This window comes from Macaca nemestrina, chromosome 8 (genome assembly GCF_043159975.1).
Source record: "Macaca nemestrina isolate mMacNem1 chromosome 8, mMacNem.hap1, whole genome shotgun sequence".
NCBI classification, from domain to species: Eukaryota; Metazoa; Chordata; class Mammalia; order Primates; family Cercopithecidae; genus Macaca; species Macaca nemestrina.
This window is the reverse complement of record NC_092132.1, coordinates 142,739,469-142,764,671: the sequence shown is the minus strand read 5'-3', so window position 1 is coordinate 142,764,671 and position 25,203 is coordinate 142,739,469. Positions and strand designations below refer to the sequence as shown.

Here is a 25,203-nt window from a genome sequence, read left to right as displayed (position 1 = left end):
TCCTGGCTCAACAACTTAATGGTTGTGTAAACACAAGTGAGTTGCTTGTTCTTCCAGCTGTATCAACTGTAAAATTAGAATAACAATGCTTATCTCATAGAATCATTTAAGAGTTTGATTGTGGTAGTGTGTGTGAAATTAACTCAACACATGGTACTTTTTCTCCCAAGAATAATACCATTCCCTAAAAGTCAAATTATTTTCTACTCCCAGTCATTGTACATAGACATGCCTGGACATGTGTAAAGCAACGCATGTTTTTCAAACTTTTAAAGGTTGCAGAATGCCTAAAACCCTGGTGTATGTATTGAGTTGTGCACTGGATGTGAAGGAAGGAACAAAATTAGTATTGTATTGTCTTCTGCATGGCTACCATCTTTTCAGAAAGAATTCCTAGAATGAAGACATCAAGACTGATTGGGTGCAAGACTTTCCCCTTCCCATACACAGACCCGCAAATCCTGCCCCTGTATAAAACCTTGATTCATCTGAAGCTGGAATTCTATTTGTTTACAGCTGCTATATCTCATGAAAGACATAAATGAATTGGAAATCATCACAGGTTTAAAGAACCTTGGAGTCAGATTAATTTGCGTGTGTCATTAGGGAGCGTTTAAGTTTTAGTTACATGCAATGTAGGAATCTCTTCCATTATATCTCAATTAATTATCTGAACTCAAATCTTTAAATCTTAGAAGAGCTGGAGCTCACTCGCTGCGTTCCTTCAGTAATAAGGAACAGCTCCTTCAATTTTTAAACACATTGAGCCTTTCTGTAACCTACGCTTACGAGTTCTAGCTTTCATATAAACTAAGTCTCACTTCCACATGTGTGGATGAAAATACAAGGTCCGGCCGGGCGCGGTGGCTCACGCCTGTAATCCCAGCACTTTAGGAGGCCGAGGCGGGCGGATCACGAGGTCAGCAGATCGACACCATCCTGGCTAACACGGTGAAACCCCGTCTCTACTAAAAAATACAAAGAAAGTAGGCAGGCGTGGTGGCGGGCGCCTGTAGCCCCAGCTACTCGGGAGGCTGAGGCAGGAGAATGGCGGGAACCCGGGGGGCGGAGCTTGCAGTGAGCCAAGATGGTGCCACTCACTCCAGCCTGGGCGACAGAGCGAGACTCCGTCTCACACACACACAAAAAGAAAATACAAGGTCCATCTCCATCTCCAGCCATCTTTTCTGTGTGAAACAGCTTCCAGTTCCTTACTGCTTCCTACCAACAGTGTCCAGTCTCCTGGCTATATCCATTACCTCATCCATCAGCTCGACACCCAACATTATAATGAGGCTAAGATTGTATTCACTTATTTTAGGTACCCATCACCTTGTTGTTGGCTTACCACTGAGCCTGTAATGATAGAAATTGCATCAAAAAAAAAAAAAAAAAAAAAAAGGTCCCGTGACTCAGAAAAGTGGTGATGAGAGCCTGGTGTGTGTGGTGAGTCTGACTAAGGCAGAGGACCCAGGCTGTATTGGCACCCTGAAGGTCAGTAATGCTGTCGGTGGGAGGATGAGCCTGTGAGCGTCATACAGTCTACAAAGTCCAGAGAGCTAGTGGATCAATTAGCAATGAGTAATAACCAGCTGCTTCAGCCAGAAATGGCTCCAGTTCAACACAAATATTTATTTTCCCTTCTATCACACAAAGTTAAAATGAAATTCTTAGTCTATGCCTCCGTGAAATCTGTCAATGTTCTATATACCGCATCATTTTCACCCACCAACATGATCATCCATTGAACTCCTTTCCTGCAACTTCATACTGAAATAACCAGCTTCCATAGTTATCTCAAATGTCCTCGTGTGCACAGACAGCAATACAAGTGATCCGAGTAGGAAATGAACTTGACAAGAGGATCAACTTGAACTCAATGTCTTGACAAAGATTGACAGGGAAACGTCAAAGACTAATACATGGCACATCGTGCAGCTCACCTCTACAGGTTAAAAGGGACACAAAATGAGTTGTAAATCAGGATTTCTGACCTCTGGGCTCTTATTGTTGAGACAAGAGCGAGAGAGAAACCTGTAAAATGGTTATGAACAATAAAAGAAGGTAGAGAAGTAAACATTAGAGAATCAATGTAGGCTGGGTGCGGTGGCTCATGCCTGTAATCCCAGCACTTTGGGAGGCCAGGGCGGGCGGATCACCTGAGGTCGGGAGTTCGAGACCAGCCTGGCCAACATGGAGCAACCCCGTCTCTACTAAAAATAGAAAATTAGCCAGGCGTGGTGGCATACACTTGTAATCCCAGTTACTCAGGAGGCTGAGGTAGAAGAATGGTTTGAACCCTGGAGGAGGAGGTTGCAGTGAGCCTAGATCAGGCCACTGCACTCCAGCCTGGGCAACAAGCGTGACACTCCATCTCAAAAAAAAAAAAAAAAAAAAAAATTAATGTAAATGGTATAAACGTTCAGAATGCATTGGACCAAGGGGGAAAGAAGGGGAAGAAAGGACCTAAGATGAACTTTGAAGGATGAATAAAATTAAGTGGGATGGTGTGTGTGTGTGTGTGTGTGTGTGTGTGAAAATAACTCTAAAGGTAGAACTGACTAAAATAGAAAATGTGGAAGAAATACCCATTGGTAAGGGTAAATGTATTCCGTCAATGGTGACGGGTTTAAGGGGATGTTATCTAGAATGTACTGAAGCTTAGAGAAGAACAAGAGAGATTTGAGGAAATCTTACAGAAGCGATTAGAGAATATGAGTTGCTTCCCTGGACCCCAAAGGGGAAGCAGGATTACCCTTTGAAGGTTGAAAAAGACAGCATTTGGATTCAATAAAATTCAGTAATACTTTGCAAAGTAGGTGGAAACCTTATAGTACTTCTTAACCTATTTATTTTCTTTTTATTACTGTGATTCTTTTTCTTTTCTTTTCTTTTCTTTTTGTTTTTGTTTTTTGTTTTTTTGCTCCATCGCCCAGGCTGGAGTGCAGTGGCACAATTTTGGCTCACTGCAACCTCCACCTCCCGGGTTCAAGCAGTTCTCCTGTCTCAGCCTCCCGAGTAGCTGTGACTACAGGCACGCACCACCACGGCCAGCAATTTTTTGTATTTTTAGTAGAGACGGGGTTTCTCCATGTTGGTAAGACTGGTCTCAAACTCCTGACCTCAGCTGATCCACCCGCCTCGGCCTTCCAAAGTGCTGGGATTGCAGGTGTGAGCCACCGTTTATGGCCTTTTTGTCTTTTTTATTAGGCTGTAAATTCTAAAACCTTCTTAACCTTAAAAGATACAGACTATATATTTATTTTTCCAAAAAGCATAAATATAAACTCATGGTTCATACACACCTGGTAGGTTATTAAGAGAAACCAGGAATGTGTCTATACCCTGACTCATGTAAGCATCACAAAGATTAGCAACACCTTTTCTTAAATTACCCCTGGAGGTTACTAACCCCATTGAGAAGACCCCATGGAGTCATTCTTGAGTTACGTCTTAAACTAGAGATTCCAAGGAACATAGATTGCATTTCTGAAAAGAAAGGTTTTCTAATGGCCTAGTACCCAAAAAGGGTCACTTGATCCTTCAGAAGTGTCCAGTTTTCTTTGAAGTAATTTGTGTACCAATGCAAACTGACCGTATCATCTCTCTTTATATATATTATATATATATTACATATTATATATATTATATATATCATATATATTATATATTATATATATTATATATATCATATATATTATATATTATATATAATATATATAATATATATAAAAATATATATATATTTTTTTTTTGATACGGCGTCTCACTCTGTCGCCCACTGCAAGCTCCGCCTCCTGAGTTCATGCCATTCTCCTGCCTCAGCCTCCCGAGTAGCTGGGACTACAGGCGCACGCCACCACGCCTGGCTAATTTTTTGTATTTTTAGTAGAGATGGGGTTTCACTGTGTTAGCCAGGATGGTCTGGATCTCCTGACCTCGTGATCTGTCCGCTTCAGCATCCCAAAGTGCTGGGATTACAGGCATGAGCCACCGCACCAAGCCCCCTTGTTGTCTCTCTTGATTGCCTTGTAAATCTCACTTTCTAATCTGTACATTTCTACAATAGTGAGACAGAGCCTTGCTCTGTCGCCCAGGCTGGAGTGCAGTGGCACGATCTTAGCTTGCTGTAACCTCTGCCTCTCAGGTTCAAGCAATTCTCCTGCCTCAGCCTCCCGAGTAGCTGGGATTACAGGTATGAATCACCATACTCGGCTAATTTTGTATTTTTAGTAGAGACAGGGTTTTACAATGTTAGCCAGGCTGGTCTCGAACTCCTGACCTCAGGTAATCGGGAAGCTTCGGCCTCCCAAAGTGCTGGGATTACAGGTGTGAGCCACCGTGCCAGGCCTAGAAAAGTCTTAAACAATAGAATTTGGGATAAGTGTTGAAAAGATTGTTTTACTGTAGATTTGGCTAAAAATAAGTGTACTATTAATATGCTGTCCTTTTAGATGATTTATTCTTCTATGTAGTAGCACATCAGAGTATCTTAATTTTGGTTACTTGCTTTCCGTTTCTTCTCCACTAACTTTCGCTTTCAACAACAAGAGCCCAAGGGCTGTCACTATTTATCACTAATAAGAGGATTCAGTGTGACTCCTGAGCCTCTATTCCACTGAAAAAGTGGATTCCACTTTTTAAAACTTTTGTTTTATAAAATGAGGGGTTTTATGTTGATGTTGATGTTTGGACTTTTTGATGTTGAGGGTACCAACATTTTATGCAGAAAATATTTAAATTCCAATAGAACTTCAAAGCACAATTTTTACCATGATTCCTTTCTTCTAATAGAAAACCGGAGATTAAAAACCCCGGGGCCCTTAATACCTCATTTAACTGGCAACACACTTAAATTCTTTACAAAAGCGTTAACAGAAAACTTGTGTGCGGGTGGCAGAGGCTGGCAGGAAAGCACATGCTGGCATGAAGAACGGTGTCTTTGGTCGCTGTGGCTTAGGGATTAAGGAAATGCCAAAAAGGCCTTCAGGAAAAGTATATTTGTTTTGTGTCTGGAGCAGCCAGAAGAAGATTTGGCACAAGTCAGAAAAGGGCAAGACATTGTCCGGTATCCTGGAGACCCTAATTTCAGCCAGGTGACTGAACTTGCTGTATGGCCTTGGTGCAAAGCGAATGGTTTATTTGCTTTGTGTTTTTTCCAAGCTCTTACCTATAGGCTCAAAACAGTAACATGGAAATGCTTAAGGGAATGGCGCTGAGCAGGGCACCTCCATCGCGGCTGCTTTTGGAGCTGCAAGGATATTAGAGCTAATGACTCAGAACGGTTCTGAACTCTCGGAGGGGTTCCTGTCTCCATGGCTTGGCCTGCGGTTGGCACAGATAATGAAACATTGGCTGAAATAAGCATTATAATGATAGGGCGGAGAAGTCCCATGTCTCTCCTAGCGATTGCCCTTACAGCAGGATGGTGACAGAATGCTCTACTGGTGGTGACTCTGACATGGATTTTAATATTCTAGAAATGATTAAATTGGACATATTCCAAAGGGAAAAGAGTATGGAGAAAATTAAGGATTTTTTCTCTTATTTTATCCTTTATGTTTCTTTCTTTACTTCCTCTCTTACCTTACCTTTCTTTCTCTCTTTCTCTTCTTTTTTCTTTTCTTCTGTTGAGGAGGTACTATTCCATAATATTATACTTTATTTAGATCTGAGACAGAGTTTCACTCTTGTTACCCAGGCTGGAGTGCAGTGGCCCGATCTCGGCTCACCTCAACCTCCGCCTCCTGGGTTCAAGCGATTCTCCTGCCTCAGCCTCCTGAGTAGGTGGGATTACAGGCATGTGCCACCACACCCGGTGAATTTTGTATTTTAGCTAGAGATGGGGTTTCTCTATGTTGGTCAGGCTGGTCTCGAACTCCCGACCTCAGGTGATCCACCCACCTCGGCCTCCCAAAGTGCTGGGATTACAGGCGTGAGCCACTGTGCCCGGCCAGCAGTTGTTTTCTTAAAGCTTTCTGTTTTACAGACCAGCCGTGTGGTATAGTCAAGAGACCTAGAATAAACAGGCCTAGATTTTAGTCTAAGTGTCACCGCCTACTAGGTGTATATCTTGGGTAAATACACAACCTTTGTGAACCCATTTTTGTTTGTTTGTTTGTTTCATCTGTAAAATAGGAATGCTAACCAGGGACAGAATTCTGTTCTCCTGACTCTCAGCCCAGTGCTCCTTGGCCACTTTGCTCCAGTATTCCACTGGCATCTTCCTACTTACCTCCATAGTCCTCCAGCCACGTGTCCTCCCCGCAGACCCCTAACGTTCTCCCTGGCACTGTCTGTGTCCCCTCCAAACCCATCCCTGTGATGCCAGAGGATATCTACTCCTCACATACTAGAAAAAGCACTGGAATTCAGTTCTTCCAAGTTCACAGGTATCAATATTTTGATCCTCTAGGAGTGTGAAATTAACAGACCAGACACCTTTGCCCATTTTCTGCCTCTTTCCCATGTCTCATCCTCCAAGGGGTCAACCCTGATTTTTGGAATCTCAGCTCCAATGTCCATTGATAGGGAAAACTGCCTTGACTTCCTAGAATACAAAGCCCCCTGGTCTATGACCTTATAGTGCACTGGCCTTTCAGAGCACCTGTCACAGTGTGTCATCAGATATGCATGGGTGGCCAGGTGCGATGACTTGCACCTGTAATCCCAGCACTTTGGGAGGCCAAGGCTAGCAGATCACTTGAGCCCAGGAGTTCAAGGCCAGCCTCTGCAACATAATGAAATCTTGTCTCTTCCAAAATTTTTTTTAAATTATCCAAATGTGGCGTTGCATGCCTGTAGTCCTAGCTCCTTGGGAGGCTGAGGTGAGAGGTTCACGGAGCCCAGGAGGTTGGGGTTACAGTGATCCATAATTGTACCACTGCACTTCAACCTGGGCAACAGAGAAAGATGAGAGAGAGAGAGAGAGAGGGAAAGGGAGAAGGGGAGAGAGAAAGGAAAGAAAGAAGAAAGAAAGAAAGAAAGAAAGAAAGAAAGAAAGAAAGAAAGAAAGAAAGAAAGAAAGAAAGAAAGAAAGAAAAGAAAGAAAGAAAGAAAGAAGGAAAGAAGGAAAGAAAGAAAAAGAAAGAAAGAAAGAAAAGAAAAGAAAGAAAGGAAGGAAGGAAGGAAGGAAGGAGAAAGAAAGAAAAGAAAAGAAAAGAAAAGAAAAGAAAAGAAAAGAAAAGAAAAAAGAAAAGAAAAGGAAAAACATCCAACTCAGTTTCCAGAGTCAGGAAGGCGTTTCAAAGGAGGTGACAGTGATGACACCCTTGCCTAATTCCTTCCAAGTCCTGCTGAAATAAAATTCAAGTGTTCACCTTATCTGGTAACGAAGCTATCTCAGTGGGAATTTAATATATACAAATTGATCACACAATTGCTATTTACCAAGGCTCTGTTCACTGTGGGAAATATCAATGAATATGAGACATAGCCATCTGGAATGGATCTGGTCTAAGCTGATTGACCATGGGAGGTATGGGGATTTTTTTTCTTTGCTCCCTCACTTCCACCCCACCCAAACATAGCTCCTTGGAACCAAGAACTGTGCCCTTCTGGCTCTCTTAAGATACTGATGCCAATCTGTTGAGCACAGATTTCACCGTGTTAGAGCCCCAGAGATGTGCATCTCTTGTAGTACAATAGCATTGTAATGCCTGTTCTTTAACTGAATTGCAAACAAAGCAACACTATGCATTGATATGAAAAGTCACATTTATTTTCATTTTCGGACACTAGCTCTGTGGGATCTGGCAAGTGAATGTTGCTGTCATCCCCACTAGAGCTTAATCAGCTGAGCTGGAAGAGATTTTGTGTTTGTTTTATTTATTTATTTATTTATTTTAAAAAGAAAGGAGATTAGTGAATACATGTCTGTTTGAAAGCAAATTCCATTTTGATCAAAACACCAGCTCCATGCCCTGGCAATGAGCCCTCTTTCATGCATCTTGTGATGCTGACCTAGGGTTGAGAATATTAGATAATGAAAGAGTCATTTAAAGGAGAATCCCGAGATAAAACCAAATGTGCATTTTTCTTTTCCTTTTATGCTCTTGTGCTACATCTTTTTGGAAGCTGTTTTCTCATTCAAACAACCCCTGCTGGGCAAGCCTGTCCTCAAGCTGCAGGTGTCCCCGCAGCCCAGCTTACAAAGCCTGTTTGTCAATCAGTCCCATCACGTGTCTTTTGACCGCCTTCCTACCCAGCTTTCTCCATCTCTCTCTCCCAGCCAACCACGACTACTACTTCTAAAAGAGAAAAAAACCAAACAGCCCGTCAAAAGGGCTATTATCCTAAAGACTCCTTAACAAGGCCTGTGGCTTTCCAGTAAATTAGTCCAAGTTTTGCTCCCCTCCTCCTTCCTCGACACAGTGCTCCCTACTCCCATTCATTGGTGGCTGCAAAACTTGTTGACCCTGCTACGTTCTGTGACCACTGGACATGCTACCAAGTCTCCTTCCGGAAGCCTCTCAGCCACCATTATTGTATGGTGTGGCCATACGATCATGCATGGCCATTATTGTATGGCTTCCCCAGCAGAACCAGTTAGGAATGTAAATCCACAAGATCATCCTTTGACTAAACAAAGCCCAACAGTGGTGACACTTTGCAGTGCCTTTATAGAGTTTCAATAGGAGATCTGGAAGACAAATAAGTCACTTTCTTCCAATCTTCTATGTTTGATCACTGACTGGTTTGACTCTATTAGTCCTCCCGCCTCAACTTTCTGAGATGCAAAATGAGAATGTTAGTTCTATGCACCGTGACTGGGGAAGAAGTAATTTGCTAACAAGAGCTAGTGTTTGTAGAAGGCTCTGGCGTTGGCATAGGTAGGTCATAACTAATCTATGTCAATTAGGTACTATGGATCTGAAATTGAAGGAAGACTCAATATATCCACAGGCCCTAAAGGGGAGGTTTATTTGTTCACCTCTATCACCTCGTCCCACTCCATCCCATGTGGATCAGACATCTATCTCATGACCGAATTAGTGCTCTCAGAAACTCAAAAAGAGGAAGCAAATTATGTCTTTTGGGGGGTTTTACCATGTGGTGTACTATGCAGAGAAATAAGTTTTCCCAGAGTTACTTGTGCTGTATCAAAATGGGATTTCCTCAATGCTTTTTATTAGCAAAATGCTCCAAGAGTCCAAAAGATTGTCTTAAAATCCTTTCATGGCCTGTAATCCCAGCACTTTGGGAGGTGAAGTGGGTGGATCATCTGAGCTCAGGAGTTTGAGACCACCCTGGGCAACACAGTGAAACCCTGTCTCTACTAAAATACAAAATATTAGCTGGGTGTGGTGGCGTGTGCCTGTAGTTCCCGCTACTCAGGAGGCTGAGGCACAAGAATCGCTTGAGTCCCGGAGGCGGAGGTTGCAGTGAGCTGAGATCGTACCACTGCACTCCAGCTTGGGCTACAGAGTGAGACTCTATCTTAAAAAAAAAAAAAAAAAAACTTGTTTTATGGCTCTATTTTTTATAAGAACCATAAGGGGAAAAAAAAAGGGAAAGAGAGAAGGCCACTCCATTTCAAGGATGAATAGGTCAAAGAAACACCATTTTTCAACAGGTTTATAAAACTATTAAAAATGGCAAATGACACATTCTTTTTAGATAAATAGAAACTTTCCTTTTCCTGCCACTGAACAGGCCTCAGGAAAACTTGATTTAGAGCATCGGTTTACCTTTGCAAGTAAAACGCCCTAAGAGATGGCCCATGTCATGACATTTTCACAGCTGGATTTTGGCACATGTAGGTCTCAGAGGTAACATCACACAGAAGCCTTCCGGTAGAAGTCAACAAAAACCACCCAGAGGTCAGGACGGACTGAAGCCTACTGACCTAGTAAAACCAAAAATACACAGCTGCCTCCGAAGGGACAGAGGGAAAAGCAACATTCAGGGATGGGACTATTGAGCCACAAGAAAACATGTGACAATTTTTCATCCATAGTTTATCAAGCAGCCATAGGTCTGAACTTTAAAAAGTTCACTGACAGAAACATATGTGGCCTCTCTCTCTACAATTATAGTTTAATTGTATTAACTACAATTACAACTAATTGTAATTATGTGTGCATGCATGTGTATATAATATAATAAAATTCATCATTTTAACCATTTAAGTGCACAGTACATTGGTGCATTCATTAGTACATGCAACCATCACCAGAACACTTATCATTTTCCCAAACTGCAGTTCTGTACCCACTAAACATGAACTCCCCTCTCACTATTCACCTCTCCTCCAGCCTCTGGCTACCAACATTCTATCTCTATACATTTGTCAACTCTAGGTCCTTCCTTTAGGTGGAATTATACAGTATGTGTTCTTTTGTGACTGACTTATTTCACTTGGCATATTCTTAAGGTTCATCCATGTTGTAGCATATTAAGCATGAATAATATTCCTTTTCCTTCCTTCCTTCCTTCCTTCCTTCCTTCCTTCCTTCCTTCCTTCCTTCCTTCCTTCCTTCCTTCCTTCCTTCCTCCCTTCTCCCCTCCCCTCCCCTCCCTCTTCCCTTCCCTTCCCTCCCCTCCCCTCACCCTCCCCTCTCCTCTCCTCTCCTCTCCTCTCCTCTCCTCTCCTCTCCTCTCCTCTCCTCGCCCCTGTTTCCAGGCTGGAGTATAGTGTTATGATCAGGGCTCACTGCAGCTGGGCTCAAGCGATCCTCCCACCTCAGCCTCCCAAGTAGCTGAGACTATAGGTGAGCACCATCACTCTAGGCTAACTTTTGCATTTTTTGTAGAGACGGCGTTTCGTCATGTTGCCTAGGATGGGTGCAAGCGATCCTCCCACCTTGGATTCCCAAAGTGCTGGGATTACAGGCATGAGCCACTGTGCCTGGCCCCATTCTCTCTCTTTTTATAAACAGTGTTATTGAAATATAATTTACATATAAACTAAGTACAACCATTTTAAGTGTACAAGTCAATACTTTTTAGTAAGTTTGCCAAGTTCTGTAATCATTGTCACAATCTAGTTTTAGGACATTTTTATTCTCCAGTAGGATTCCTTGTGTTCATCTCCAGCCCCATATCCCTTTACCACTGCCAGCCCTAGGAAACCACTACTCTACTTTCTAGATTTGTCTTTTCTGGATATTTCATATAATGGAATAATACTATAAGTAGTCTTTTGTGTCTGGTTTCTTTTATTTATTTATTTATTTGTTTATTTATTTTGAGATGAAGTTTCACTCTTGTTGCCCAGGCTGGAGTGCAATGGCACGATCTTCGCTCACTGCGGTCTCCGCCTCCCGGGTTCAAGCAATTCTCCTACCTCAGCCTCCCAAGTAGCTAGAATTATAGGCATGTGCCACCACATCTGGCTAATTTTGTATTTTTAGTGGAGACAGGGTTTCTCCATGTTGGTCGGGCTGGTCTCGAACTCCTGACCTCAGGTGATCTGCCCGCCTCAGCCTCCCAAAGTGCTGGGATTACAGGCGTGAGCCACCGTGCCCGGCTGTGTCTGGCTTCTTTCACTTAGCATAAGGCTTTTGAGGTTTATCTATGCTGTAGCACGGATCAGTATTTCATTATTTGCTATTGCTGAATAGCATTCCATTGTGTGGGTACATCACAAATTGTTTATTCATTCACACCAATCGATGGACATTTGGGTTGCTTCCATTCTTTGGCTGTTATAAATAATGTGGCATGAATATTTGTGTGCAAGTCTCAGTGTGGACATGTTTTCATTTCTCTTAGGTGGATGCCCAGGAGTGGGGCTGCTGGGTCAGACCACAAATCTCTGTTTAACCTTTATGAAACTGGCCAACTGCCTTTCCAAAATGGCCGCACCATGGAGAGGTTTTCTCTGGGGTAACTGAACAGATTCTTCAGATGGATTAGTTTTTCCCTTTGGGACCCTTCCTAAGGTGAAATACTTTGCTTCTTTTAGATTCTGACCTCAGCTCAGTCAGAAAGCCAAGCAGTGGGAGTCGTGAATTAATTCCTCAAATATTTCTTATTTTCATGTTCTTAACTCATTGCTGAGTTCATATTAAAACCAAACAACCTTGAAAAGTCTGAAGAACAGCGTTGTGAAGGTGGAGGATCAGGGCCGGGCATCGTGGCTTATGCCTGTAATCCCAGCACTTTGGGAGGCCAAGGCAGGGAGATCACCTGAGGTCAAGAGTTCAAGACCAGCCTGGCTAACATGGCGAAACCCCCGTCTCCACTAAAAAGAAAATACAAAAATTAGCTGGGAGTGGTGGTGGGAACCTGTAATCCCAGCTATTCAGGAGGCTGAGGCAGGAGAATCACTTGAACCTAGGAGGCAAAGGTTGTAGTGAGCCGAGATCACGCCACTGCACTCCAGCCTGGGTGACAGAGGGAGACTCCATCTCAAAAACACATTTAAATTTAAATTTAAAAATAAAAAAGTGAAGGATCAGACCTGGATGATCCCTAATGTTCCCACCATCCATTAATGCATCTCTAGTAGTGTCTCTAGAAGTGTTTGTGAACCGAGAGTAGCCTCTTGATGGGCTTTGAGCTGTGTCTCACTCCATACTCTCTGAATGTAGAGGTAGAGTTTCTAATCATGCACATGTCCATTCAACTAAGGAACCTGCCCTTTCTCCTGACCATAGACCCTAAAATTTGAGAAGGAGGGAGTTGTAGATAAAAGGATGACCTTTCTCATTGTAGGCCAGATCAAAGCCCCCACAGAGAGAATGAAGGGACATCCCACCTTCCTACTGTAGTGAACTGCCTGGCATTGCATCCGTAGCAGTCACTAACATGTCTCCTGTATGTACTTTCTTATGAGTTGATTTTTGGAAAAATACTAACTTTCTAACTAAGAGCATTAGTGTATATCAATCATTGGCATACTTTAATTTTTTTTTTTTTTTTTAGACGGAGTCTCGCTCTGTCACCTAGGGTGGAGTGCAGTGGTGCAATCTAGGCTCACTGCAAACTCTGCCTCCCAGGTTCACACCATTCTCCTGCCTCAGCCTCCAGAGTAGCTGGGACTACAGGTACCCGCCACCATGCCTGGCTAATTTTTTTGTATTTTTTGGTAGGGACAGAGTTTGCCATGTTAGGCAGGATCTCCTGACCTCGTGATCCGTCCGCCTCAGCCTCCCAAAGTGCTGGGATTACAGGTGTGAGCCACCGCACCTGGCTGACATACTTTAGTTTTGGTACCTTTACTGCTTTACTAGATTTTTTTTTTTTGTTTTTTCTTAAACAAGGTCTCACTCTATTGTCCTGGAGTATAGTGGCGTGATCTCAGCTCCCTGCAACCTCCACATTCTCAACTCCCTGCAACCTCCACCTCCCTGGCTCAAGTGATCCTCCTACCTCAGCCTACCAAGTAGTTGGGACCACAGGCAGTGCCACTACTCTTGGCTGGCTTTTTTTTGGATTTTTGGTAGAGATGGAGTTTCACCATGTTGCCCAGGCTGGTCTCAAACTCCTGGACTCAAGCAATCCACCTGCTTCAGCCTCCCAAAGCACTGAAATTATAGGCATGAGCCACTATGCCCAGACCTCTTTATTAGTTTTTTAGGGCTACCATAACAATGTACCAAAAACTGCGTGGCTTAAAACAAGATAAATTGTCTTAGAGTTCTGCGGATTAGAAGTCCCAGATCAACGTGTCAGCAGGGCCAGGCTCCCTTTGCCGACCCTAGAGGAGAAGCCTTCCTTGCCTCTCCTAGCTTTTGGTGTTTGTTGGCAGTCCTTCGTGCTCCTTGGCTTGTAGCTGCATCACTCCCCTTACATGTCTGTCTTCATCTCTCTCTACAGATGGACACCAGTCATTGGATTAGGGCCCATCCTAATGACCTCATTTCAACTTGATTACATCTGTAAAGACCCTACTTCTAAGAGGTCACATTCTGTAGCATTAGGGGTTAGGACTTCAAGATATATTTTCTGGGGGATTACACTGGGGGAGCCACACAATTTAGCCCATAACAGTAACCTTTTGACAAAATGAGGTTTGCAAAAATTTAACAATGTATCTGTCACTGAATGCACACCTACCTATAGCTATATATTGATATGACTTGGCTGTGTTCCCATCCAAATCTCATCCTGAATTGTTTTTCCCATAATTCCCACACGTCGTGGGAGGGACCTAGTGGGAGGTAATCGAATCATGGGGGTGGGTCTTTCTCATGCTGTTCTCCTGATAGTGAATAAGTGTTATGAGATCCGATGACTTTTTTTTTTTTTTTTCAGACGGAGGAGTCTTGCTCTGTCACCCAGGCTGGAATGCAGTGGCGCGATCTCAGCTCACTGCAACCTCTGCCTCCCAGGTTCAAGCGATTCTCCTGTCTCAGCCTCCTGAGTAGCTGGGATTATAGGCGCCCACCACAACGCCTGGTGTTTTAGTAGAGACAAGGTTTCGTCATGTTGGCCAGGCTGGTCTCGAACTCCCGGCCTCAGGTGATCCACCGCCTCGGCCTCCCAAAGTGCTGGAACTACAGGCGTGAACCATCGGGCCTGGCCCTGATGGTTTTATAAAGGGGAGCTTCCTACATAAGCTCTCTTTGTCTGCTGCCATGTAAGATATGACTTTGCTCCTCATTTGCCTTCTGCCATGATTGTGAGGGCTCCCCAGCCCCATGCGGAACTGTGAGTCCATGAAACCTCTATAAATCACCTAGTCTCAGGCGTGTCTTTATTAGCAGTGTGAGAGCAGACTAATACATATATCAAAGGGGAAAGAAGTGTTTTCCTTCTTCAGCACTGACATCTGTGCTCTGTTGTGCTTGAGCACAAAAGAAAGATCATAACAACCTTGAACCTTTGGCTCTCAGTCCTGTGTGGTTTGAGATTCTGACATCTGCAGTTATTATTTAAATAATAGCTTTCAGTTTGGGCAAAAAAGTAATCTATTCAGTGCTTGGAAGATGATACTCTAAATTATTTAGAATGTTTTATCTTGTGTAGTGCTGACTAGAATTAACGTCTGAGAAGAATGGGATGTTGGATATGTTTTTCTTAGAAAAGGTGGGACACGAGGATGTGATCCCGTAATCACAGGACAGGGATTAACTGATAAGATATGTGAATTTCCACACCTCAGAGAAGAAAGAGATAGCTTTGGGGTGGCAAATGAAAGAGCCAATTATCACTCTGAGAGGAAAGAGAGGAGTGGGGCTGTGCGAGTTTGCTAGACCAAGCTCTAACTGGCTTACTGAGAACGTTATCTTCTAGCAGGACAGAAGGAAGCCAGAAGGACTCATCACAGCAAGTTTTTGAAAGATCTTTTTCCTTCCCTTCCTACCCAGTCCTCTCCATGGTGGTTTTGGGACCCAAATTGCCACGACGGCAGGTTCAGCTTCAAGCCTGGTTTTCAGGGAGCAGATGCCCAGGACTTCCAGGGCACCAACCTCTCCCATCTGCAGTTGCCCTCCTCCCCTTGTGAAATACTCCCTTTTGTTTTGCTTTGTTTTTTGGAGTCACGGTCTCACCCTTGCCCAGGTTGCAGTACAGAGGCGCAATCATAGCTCACTGCAGCCTCAACCTCCCAGGCTCAAGCAACTCTCCTGCCTCAGCCTCCTGAATAGCTGGGACTACAGGCACACGCCACCATGCCTGGCTAATTTTTTAATTTAATAGAGACAGGGTCTCCCCTTGTTGGCCAGGCTGGTCTTGAACTCCTGAGCTCAAGCAACCCTCCCACCTTGGCCTCCCAAAGTGCTGGGATTCCAGACATGAACCACGACACCTGGCCAAAATACTTTTTTGTATCGGCATCCCTATCAAGCTTACCTTATCCATTCCATTTGTCCTCCCATCTAATTCTTTTCTTCCGTGGGGTCCTTTGGAACCTCCTGCTGCTGTAAACAAAGTCACTAAGAGCTTAAGCTTGTCTCAGACACTCCCTGGCTCGTGCAATTAACTGGAAGGTGGAATTCCTGCGATAGCATCTCTTTCCTTTTTGTCCTCCCCAAGAGATCTCTCTTTAGACTGCTCTGCATTTTAAAAGTCTGGAAGCGAAGGGGCCATGCTTCTTTTTTTTTTCTCATGGCCTCTTTTATATTCCTATATTCTATATTCTTCTACATTCCTGGGTCCCCCAATTCTTCGCCTCTTCCTATCACTTTTGCTCCTTCTTTACAATACTCCTCCAACTCCTTCATTTGTTCTGGGGGATCCAAACACCACTCTGGCAGGACGACTTCATTCACCAAATGGTGGCTACACACTTCCAACCCAAGAGACCACAAACTGAATTCTGTGACTTTCCTGTTTGTAAGAATGATACCATTGTGCCACTGGTCTCTAGGGGTTAAAATTCTACTGGTCACCTTTGATTCCTTCCTCTCCCTCAGTAATAGCACCTACCCTAGTGTTTCTGCGAGGCTTACATGAGAAAAGCCAGGTACATCATTGAGCACACAGGGCCTGATGCTGAGTAAGTGCTCCATAATGTAAGCCATTGTTCATTAATAGATTATTGCCCACAGTGAATCCGTGAAGTAACCAATCCCCATTTCTCCCTCTTCATGTCTCTCAAAAGCACACACACGATCCATTCTTTCTGTTTCCCTTGCCATGTTCCTTATCAAAACACATCAACTGCCATCTGGACCAGGGATAGGAATGCTAAGCCAGACTCCTTGTCTCCAATCTCTTCTCCCACTTCCTAATCCATCTGGGATACAAGATCCAGAGAAAGCTAATGAAAAACTGCCTCCGTGATGTCATTCTGCTGCTCGGAAATGTCAACACTTTCTTGATGGCTCACCTGGAAACCAAGTTCTTCTCTTCTAGTGCCACACTCCGTTTCCAGGCCTGTCTCCAATAACCATGATCCAGCCAGGCTAGAATGCAAAACCTCTGAAAAGTCTTCCGCCTCTCCCACGTCCATTCCTTTGCAGATACTATTGTCTCAGTCTGGAAAGTCCCCATCGTCCACAGATTGAAATCGTTCTCATCTTCTAAAGCTCCCCTCCTCTGTAAAGTCAGTTTCTGTGTTTCTTCTGTCTGTTTCTCCCTTGAACCCCCACTGCCCTGGCTTATCTTCCTCTCATAGAGCTTATTTTTTTTGGCTCTTACTTGTCTTTCTTTTCCCAATAGGACCTCATGCAGTGCTTATAAGTAGAAGGTACTCAATACATATTCATTTAGAAAACCGAATATCTTTCTCACTTTTAGGTAAGATGCACGTCTCTATTATTTGAGACGTATTCTCTGGCTGGGGAGATAACATGTGTGGGATTTCTTCGGCTCGATCTTCATACTCCCTGACCCCTCTCGAAAACCCCAGCTTGTATTTTTGCAGTATAATGTAATGGCATGCCCTTCCTAATCCTGCCATTTTGCCTAATTCCAAACTACCTTACTGTACTCGCCCCAAAGCACTCCCAGCCTTAACCTCTTGTCCCAATTTCCTAAAATATAACTGCTCTTGTACAGAATGGTGCTGCTGGACTAAAACGCTGACAGGGAATTGCTCTTCTTCAAGGTCTGGTCTGTATCAAGGAGCCCACACCATGCAGTTAAAAGTGTCATAAAAATGGGCTGATAAGTAGCTAGAAGCAGAATGCTGTGTCTACACAAATTACACGGCATTGCAGGCTACAGTTTGGAAGTTCAAGCAAGAATTGTTTATGAAAATGCATGAGCTTACCGTAGCTTGACTGAGGATATCATATACTTAACACTCACTGGTAGAGCACTGCGTAAGAGTATGGGTATTTTATGTGCATCTCAGTGGCTCCTTTGAAGTGTTTTTTGATTCTTTTCATTAGGCAAGATGAAGCCACCTCTATGGCCATGTTGCTGGCTTTTAAGAAGATGCACATTATATGTCAGCAACTACAGTATAATGCATTTGTTTTGTGTGAATACAGCAAACCACTTGAGAACAGAGTTTATTTTGTAGACACAGTGAATTAACCCTTCAAGTACTGCCCCATGCCACAGAACTACAAGTCTTGCCACAGTATGGCTTTCTCTTCTTATAATTATCCTCTCTAGCCTGTTCATATATTAAGAATAAATCCAGGCCAGGCGCAGTGGCTCAAGCCTGTAATCCCAGCACTTTGGGAGGCCGAGACGGGTGGATCACGAGGTCAGGAGATCGAGACCATTCTGGCTAACATGGTGAAACCCTGTCTCTACTAAAAAATATAAAAAAACTAGCCGGGCGAGGTGGCGGGCGCCTGTAGTCCCAGCTACTCAGGAGGCTGAGGCAGGAGAATGGCGTGAACCGGGGAGGCGGAGCTTGCAGTGAGCTGAGATCCCGCCACTGCACTCCAGCCTGGGTGACAGAGCAAGACTCTGTCTCAAAAAAAAAAAAAAAAAAAGAATAAATCCGAGGCCGGGCACGGTGGCTCACACTTGTAATCCTAGCACTTTGGGAGGCTGAGGCAGGCAGATCACTTGAGGTCCGGAGTTCAAGACCAGCCCAGCCAACATGGTGAAACCCTGTCTACTAAAAACAGAAAAATTAGCAAGGCATGGTGGTGGGCGCCTGTAATCCCAGCTACTCAGGAGGTTGAGGCAGGAGAATGGCTTGAACCCGGGGAGTGGAGGCTGCAGTGAGCCAAGATCTTGCCACTTCACTCCAGCATGATCGAAAGAGTGAAACTCCATCTCAAAAAAAAAAAAAAAAAAAAAAGAATAAATTGGGTAAAGAGAAGAAAATAAAGTGCAAAAGTAAGTGCCTCTTTTATGTATTCAGCATGGCCTTTATTCTGTGAGGTCAGTGTCTCTCTTACAGAGAAAGAAGTGAAACATTTAGCCTGAATCCCAAGAACCAGGAACTTCTCAAACATCTTAGTTTGCCCTCTCCCAGTGTGAATGAATTGCATACTTTCTGAAACCACTTTTGTATTTCTCCAGTGCAGACCACTTTGTACCTACCTGTTTATCAACACCTTCCCCTCTTGAGTCTTGGTAGGGTCTGGATCCTTCAGCTCTATCGGATGCTGATGAAGTGTAACCAAAGATAGGATCTTGCTCTGTCACCCAAGCTGGAGTGTAGTGGCATGATCTCAGCTCATTGCAACCTCCACCTCCTGGGTTCAAGCGAGTCTCCTGGCTCAGCCTCCCGAATAGTCAGGATTACAGGCACCCATCACCACACTAGACTAATTTTTGTATTTTTAGTAGAGATGGGGTTTCACCATGTTGCCCAGGCTAGTCTTGAACTCCTGACCTCAGGTGATCTGCCCGCCTTGGCCTCCCAAAGTGCTGGGATTACAGGTGTGAGCCACCGCGCCCGGCCAGTATTTGTTCAAATGATTTCTCTTCACTTAGGAAGAGAGAAGAATAGGGCTGGACTACTTGCACTTGGCGAGGGCGGAGTGGCAGAGTAGACTTGCCTACCAGCAAAGCCAGACAGCCTTTGGTTCCTACCTTAGTACTACTACTTTTCAACTGAGGAACCCTGGCAAATTGTGCGGCCTCCTGAGCCTCAGTTTTCCTATCTGTAGAATGGGGATAATGATGCTCTCCTCATAGGGTTGCTTAGCGCTGGGTAGGTCGTTAAGGAATGTCTATTGCATTCCCATCCCTCTACAGCTTCCCCCAGATTCTATCCTCTTAGGAGGAATGGGTGTCACTGGAACATGAGGAAGCATTCCCTGGATCCTTTTTTCCCTTTCCTCACGCAGAAGCCAAACCTCAAATACACATCTTCCCTCTCTGTTCACACCCACAGCAGCAAGGAGGAGAGCCAGGGATCTAGGGGTGGGGGTGGGGGCCCATCTTCCTCCTCTCAGCAGGTGGGGGCTCGCAGGCTCACTGGCAGAGGACCTTCATTAGAGTCACAATAAACTGCCTTTCTGGGGAGGGGGGAAAGGGTGAGAGAAGCCGCTGGTGTTGCATTTTTTGGGGGAAGTAGGGTCCTCTTCCTGTTCCATTTCACTGAATTCTACCCACCTGGCATGGCCCTAGGAGGTGACCGTAGCCCTGGCTCCCCGAGTAAACACCCAGGTCAAGCTACAGTACTGACTGGGTCTTAAGCTATTATACTCCCAGTTAAAAGAGTTTTTAGCTCAAGGACTATCTCGAACTCGTTCTATCTCAGTGAATGACTCACTTACTGGAAACGGTGTAAACACAGGTGTATTACTGGGCTGCGGAAGACTTGGATGTCCCAGCATGATAGAAGGCCAGCTCCCTGCAGTGCAACGCTTGCATTCTACATCCAGAAAACTAAAGTTCAAAGAGGTCAAACAATTTGGCAGAGGCCTGCAGTCCAGGGACTAAGCGGAACCTGGAACCCGCCACCAGGACTCCCAGCCCTGCTCCCTCCAGCGCCACCCTCTTCCCAGGGGTAGGGGGAGCTGAGGCTCGCTGTGCTCACGTGGCTTTCAGAGCCCGCCTCGGACCCTGACCTGGTATTCCACTCCCGACCCCTCACTTCCTCGTTTCCCCTTTCTTCTCCCTCTCTTCCCAGGGTCCCGCAGGGCCGGCTGAATGAAGCGATGCCGGGCACCTATACATGCATGGTGGCCAAAGGAGGATTGGAACGCTAGAGCTCGCCTCTGCAGGGCTGTGCAGGGTCCCCACTGAGGAGCGGGTGCAAACGGGTGCTGAGCTCCGGGGTCAGCCAGCACCAAGTCTGGGGCTGGGGGCGGAGCCTGGCGGTCGGGGGCGGGAGGGTGGGCAAGAGAGGGAGGCCCGGGGCGTGGAGACTTTGAAGGAGTCGGGGCCCTGGGAGTAGGAGCCCGCCGGGTGGAAGCGGCAGGCGCGAGCCGGGCGGCGGGGCGCGCGGTCCAGGCGGGGCCGGGCGGCGGCAGGGACTGCGGAGGTGCGGCGAGAGCCGGGGCGGGCGGCGTCACCGGAGGCGGAGGGGGCGGAGCCGCGCTCGCAGCTGCCACCCGGCCGCCGGGCCCAGGCAGACGCCACCCGCCAGCGGCCGGGCACGCACCGCGCGCAGACCTTCAGCGAACAATGCTCCGGCCGGGCGGCGGGCGGCTTGGAGACCGACGGAGGGGCAGAGGAAGCGCAGCCCCGAGGTGAGCCCGCGACGCGCTCTCCAAATTCGGCCTCTTTTTGTCTGGCGAGCGTGGTCGCAGAGGGGAGCTTTGGAGGGGCGCTGCGATCGCCGAGCAGGCGACCCCTGGGGTGACAGGCGGCCACTCGGGGAGTGGGTAGCGCCGGGGCCGCGTGAGCCCGGGGTGGTGCCCGAGGTGCAGGGAGGCGCCCGGCCGGGAGGACCGGGGAGCTGGAGGGTGTTGTCGATCCATTCGAGAATCGCGCTCTTTAAAACGGGGAAACTTTCCTACGAGTTCCAGGAGGGAGGACCGACTGTTAGGATGGTTTCTCTGGTCTCGCTGCTCTGTTTGCGGCGGGAGACTGAAGCGCTTTGAGGACTGCTTTCCACCGATAGAGTATTGTCAAGGGGCGGAGACGGAAGGCCGCCTGGCTGCTGGGACCAGGACCCGGGGGGATGGTTTGGGGGTCCAGGGTAGCTCCCAGGTATGCAGCAGCGGGGCTCCAGAGGCAACGAGATGATGCCCTTTCCCCCAAGCCCTGGCTGAGCCCTCTGAAACGCATGCTGTGAGCACGTTCTTAACCTTTGCTGGTATCCGGGGACACACACACTTAGAACGCAGAATCCTCTGCTGGGCATGGAGGCGGCCGGGCATTCGCAGTGGAGAGCGCCAGCTCACGGTGTGTGCGTTTCTCTCAAGTAAGCTCACCCTGCACATGGTTTTGCAGAGCCGACAGCAAAACCCAATGGTCTAGGGACGAGGAGTTTTGCCATGCATTCAGTCCGGAGTCAGGTTCAGAAGGCTTTCCTGATCACTGGCCTGAACTATCCTGAACAACTTCTCTCCCCCTTCCCTTTCTGAGAAGGAAATTTGACAGGAAGCCCTAGGGAATTCCGCAGTTATTTTGCTCTCCTGAGGTCTGGTTGGTTTCGACTGTAGTGGGTGCAAAACCGCATTCCTCCCTCTGAGATTAGATTCCACAGCACTGGAGGAAGAAAAAAGAAAAGGAAAAGTTGGGTGAATATCATAATTTACACTCTGTGTGAGTGGGGAGGCAGGGGGCTAGCGGGTGGTAAAGTTGTCACTTTCTCCTTTCTGCCTGGTCAACCCTGGCCAGTGGAGTGTGCTGAAGTTCAGACACTTTCCACACACATTTCTTTCCTTTTTCTGGTGTTGCATTCATTTCACTGTAAATGTAGAAAAAAAAAATTTAGGTGAATGTTTTCTGGAATTCTGTCACTTCAGGATAAGGCATAAGCAACTTCTGATGTAAGTCTGAGGGGGTATTTTGGGCCAAAATATTTAATCTTATAGGTCTGGCCACCTTGATTCTTCAGATTCTTTTTTGAAATGGGGTGGGAGTGTATCTGACAGCTTCAGTCTTGCAAACTGTAGCCACAAATCTAGTGCAGCAGTTTGCAGAGGCAAAGACATTTTTTTCATGACTTGGATCAGAAAGAATGCTGAGCTCTTTTTTTGAATCTGACACTGCAGCCTCCTACTGAAATGGGGGGATTTGCATAATTCTGGGGGCCGCCTCCCCTCAGAGGTAAGGAATGTGGGCTGGGAAGTGCCTTCCCCATGCTGTGGAGAGCTGGCACTGCTGCACCAGGCAAGGCGAGGCAAGGCAAGGCTTCGTGCCACTTGTGTTTCTCACCATCTTTTACTTAAAACAAATAGGAGATAATTCCAAGCAAGCACAGAAGTGCAACGGGAAAACAGCCTTTTTTTTTTTTTTTTTTTTTTTTTTTGGCTGCATGCGGTGGTAAATTCTGTTTGCTGTGACTGAGAAACCAGTTTTAACAGGATGCAGTGAGTCAATGACAGTGGGAAGCCCAGGGCTTCGTTTGTTCTCTTCTTATTCAATGACTTCCCTTTAAAAATCTTTGCGTCCATCCCCGGCAGTCGTGTGATGAAAGTTGCATGTCTAAACATCCAAGAGTTTCAGAGCTGAGGATGCTCTGAAATTTCAGAGCGGAGAGTGCTCGTAAACTGGTGAGACATTCTCAAGGAAACTTCCCCCATGCTAGCAATCCAGATCCTTCCACACTCCCAGGGCTGTGCAAACGTTGGGGAATCTTAGAAAGTAGGGCCTGTGGTACCAATGTCGCCCCTTCCCCAATAACAAGTTTGTGTTCTTACTTGCCTGTTGAGAAGGCAACATGTCGCCAAGCAAAACTGCTGCTTTGTGAATCTGTGGTAGCCCCTGAGGAAGTGGTTGGGCCCCCACCTCCTCAGATAGCCCCTTGTCAGGAGGAGCTGTGGGAACTTGCAGAGCCCACACAGGGCTGGTTTCCAAGCTGTCTTCCTCCATCCCATGGAGCAGGCATGGGAGCCTCTGCCTGCAGTGGAGGTGGGCTGGATAGTGTCCTTTCTGTGGCCTAGAAGGTGTAGGCAGTGTTCACCCATCAGCTTCCCAGGAAGGAACCTACTGCCTGTTCCTGAAGGCTAGAATACTTCCTCTGCTTTTTCCGCCTCCCAAAACTTAGCAACAAGCCTATAGTTCTCTGTGGCCTGAGATTATAAAACCTGGCTGTTTCCTCAGCGTGTTGAAGCCCAGTGTGACCTCTTCTGGAGAACTTGGCAAAGAAGGAACCTGCTACTTGGGCGTATTTGGAGGAGGAGAAGAACCTAGCTAACAGTCTTCTTAAAGAAAAGGACCTGTGAGACCCTAACGATGATTGCTAAAAGATACTTTTCTTTTATTTCAGATGATTTATTTACTGTAAAGATGCAGTGGGCTTTATTCTTAACTTTCGTTTTGTTTTGTTTTTTAGACAGGGTCTCACTCTTGTCACCCAGGCCAGAGTACAGTGGTGTGATCAGGGCTCAGGCAATCCTCCTACTTCAGTCTCCCAAGTAACTGGGACCATAGGCATGCACTCCAACACCTGGATAATTTTTTTTATAATTATTATTTTTGTAAAGACAGGGTATCTCTGTGTTGCCCAGGCTGTTCTCAAACTCCTGGGCTCAAGCGGTCCTCCTGCCTTGGCCTCCCAAAGTGGTGGGATTATAGGTGTGAGCCACCACTTCCAACCCATTTTTTTTTTGAGAAAGAGATTTCCCTCTTGTTGTCCAGGTTGGAGTGCAGTGGCGCAATCTTGGCTCACCACGACCTCCGCCTCCTGAGTTCAAGCGATTCTCCTGCCTCGATTCTCCTGCCTCGATTCTCCTGCCTCAACCTCCCGAGTAGCTGAGATTACAGGCATGCACCACCACGCCCAGCATTTTTAGTGGAGATGGGGTTTCTCCATGTAGGTCAGGCTGGTCTCGAACCCCTGACCTCAGGTGATCCACCCACCTTGGCCTCCCAAAGTGCTGGGATTACAGGTGTGAGCCGCCACGCCCGGCCCCAACCCATTTTTCACTTTGGAGGGAAAAGAGGCACATATAGCTTCAGCACTTGTTGAATGAACGCCCCTGTCTGTGAGCGTGGAGATAAGAGAGAGCACTTCCCGCAAACACTCTGGAATGATTTTGGGGTTACCAGGCTCATTCCACTTGGTTAGTCCTGTTGACAGTTTAGAGATTATCAAACTTCAGGCAGATCCTTATGGGAGGAAAGTGGAGAGCAAACCCTAAGGCAAAATGCTCCCTATATAATGAGAACCTGTTTAACTTACGTTCTTAAGGAAGATTTTTCTCTTGAACATTCTCCTTATGGGAAGTCAGTTCATTTTAAATAGGCTAAGAAGAGCCAGGAGCAACACGCAGATCACCACTGCAGTGAGGAGTCGCCTGCAAAGTTGGCTTCTGTTTCCAGAACAGGCAAACTCTCTGTGTCTATGGGCTGGTGCAAGTTCTTGTTTTTGTCATAGTTTCCCCACCTGTAAAATGGGGACAACAGCTACCTGATGGAATGATTTCAAGGTAATCGGTTAATGACTGCAACCCTTTGAGCTCCTTCTCAATGGTGGATTTACAAGGGACCATGGTGTAAACTGTCACTTGCAGTTTTACTCTCAGAAGCAATGAACTCTTTGAGCAAGCCAATTGCCTTCTCTCCAGAGCCATCACTGGGAAATAGCTCTTCGTTAATCTCTTCTCTCTCTTATCATCTATCCAGTCACCTTTGACCATGAGTTTGTCTTGCTATTGGTTTGCTCCTTTGGCCTATAGCACCCAGCATTGTGGACCTCAGCAGCACACGGTCAAGTAATGTATATTAAGCAAGGGATATTTCTCAAGATGCCAGACCTCTCCACAAGGTCTGGAGGACAGGGCAGCACCCCACTTCTCTCCTTTCCCAGCCTTTCCTATCTCCACCTGGTTGGAA

General features: G+C 46.0%; 1 protein-coding gene across 6 annotated transcripts in view; it reads left to right on the top strand.

The window, feature by feature from the left end:
• PRAG1 (PEAK1 related, kinase-activating pseudokinase 1) overlaps positions 1–25,203 on the top strand; it is a 103,593-nt gene that overhangs the window by 16,949 nt on the left and 61,441 nt on the right. Inside the window, exon 1 of one of the 6 annotated variants that reach the window (XM_011757297.3) lies at positions 20,791–20,945. The exons of the other annotated variants lie outside the window; for them this stretch is intronic. The gene's annotated coding sequence lies outside the window, so the exon portion shown is untranslated. Of the gene's footprint in view, positions 1–20,790; positions 20,946–25,203 lie in introns of those variants that run through there. 6 annotated transcript variants of the gene reach the window in all.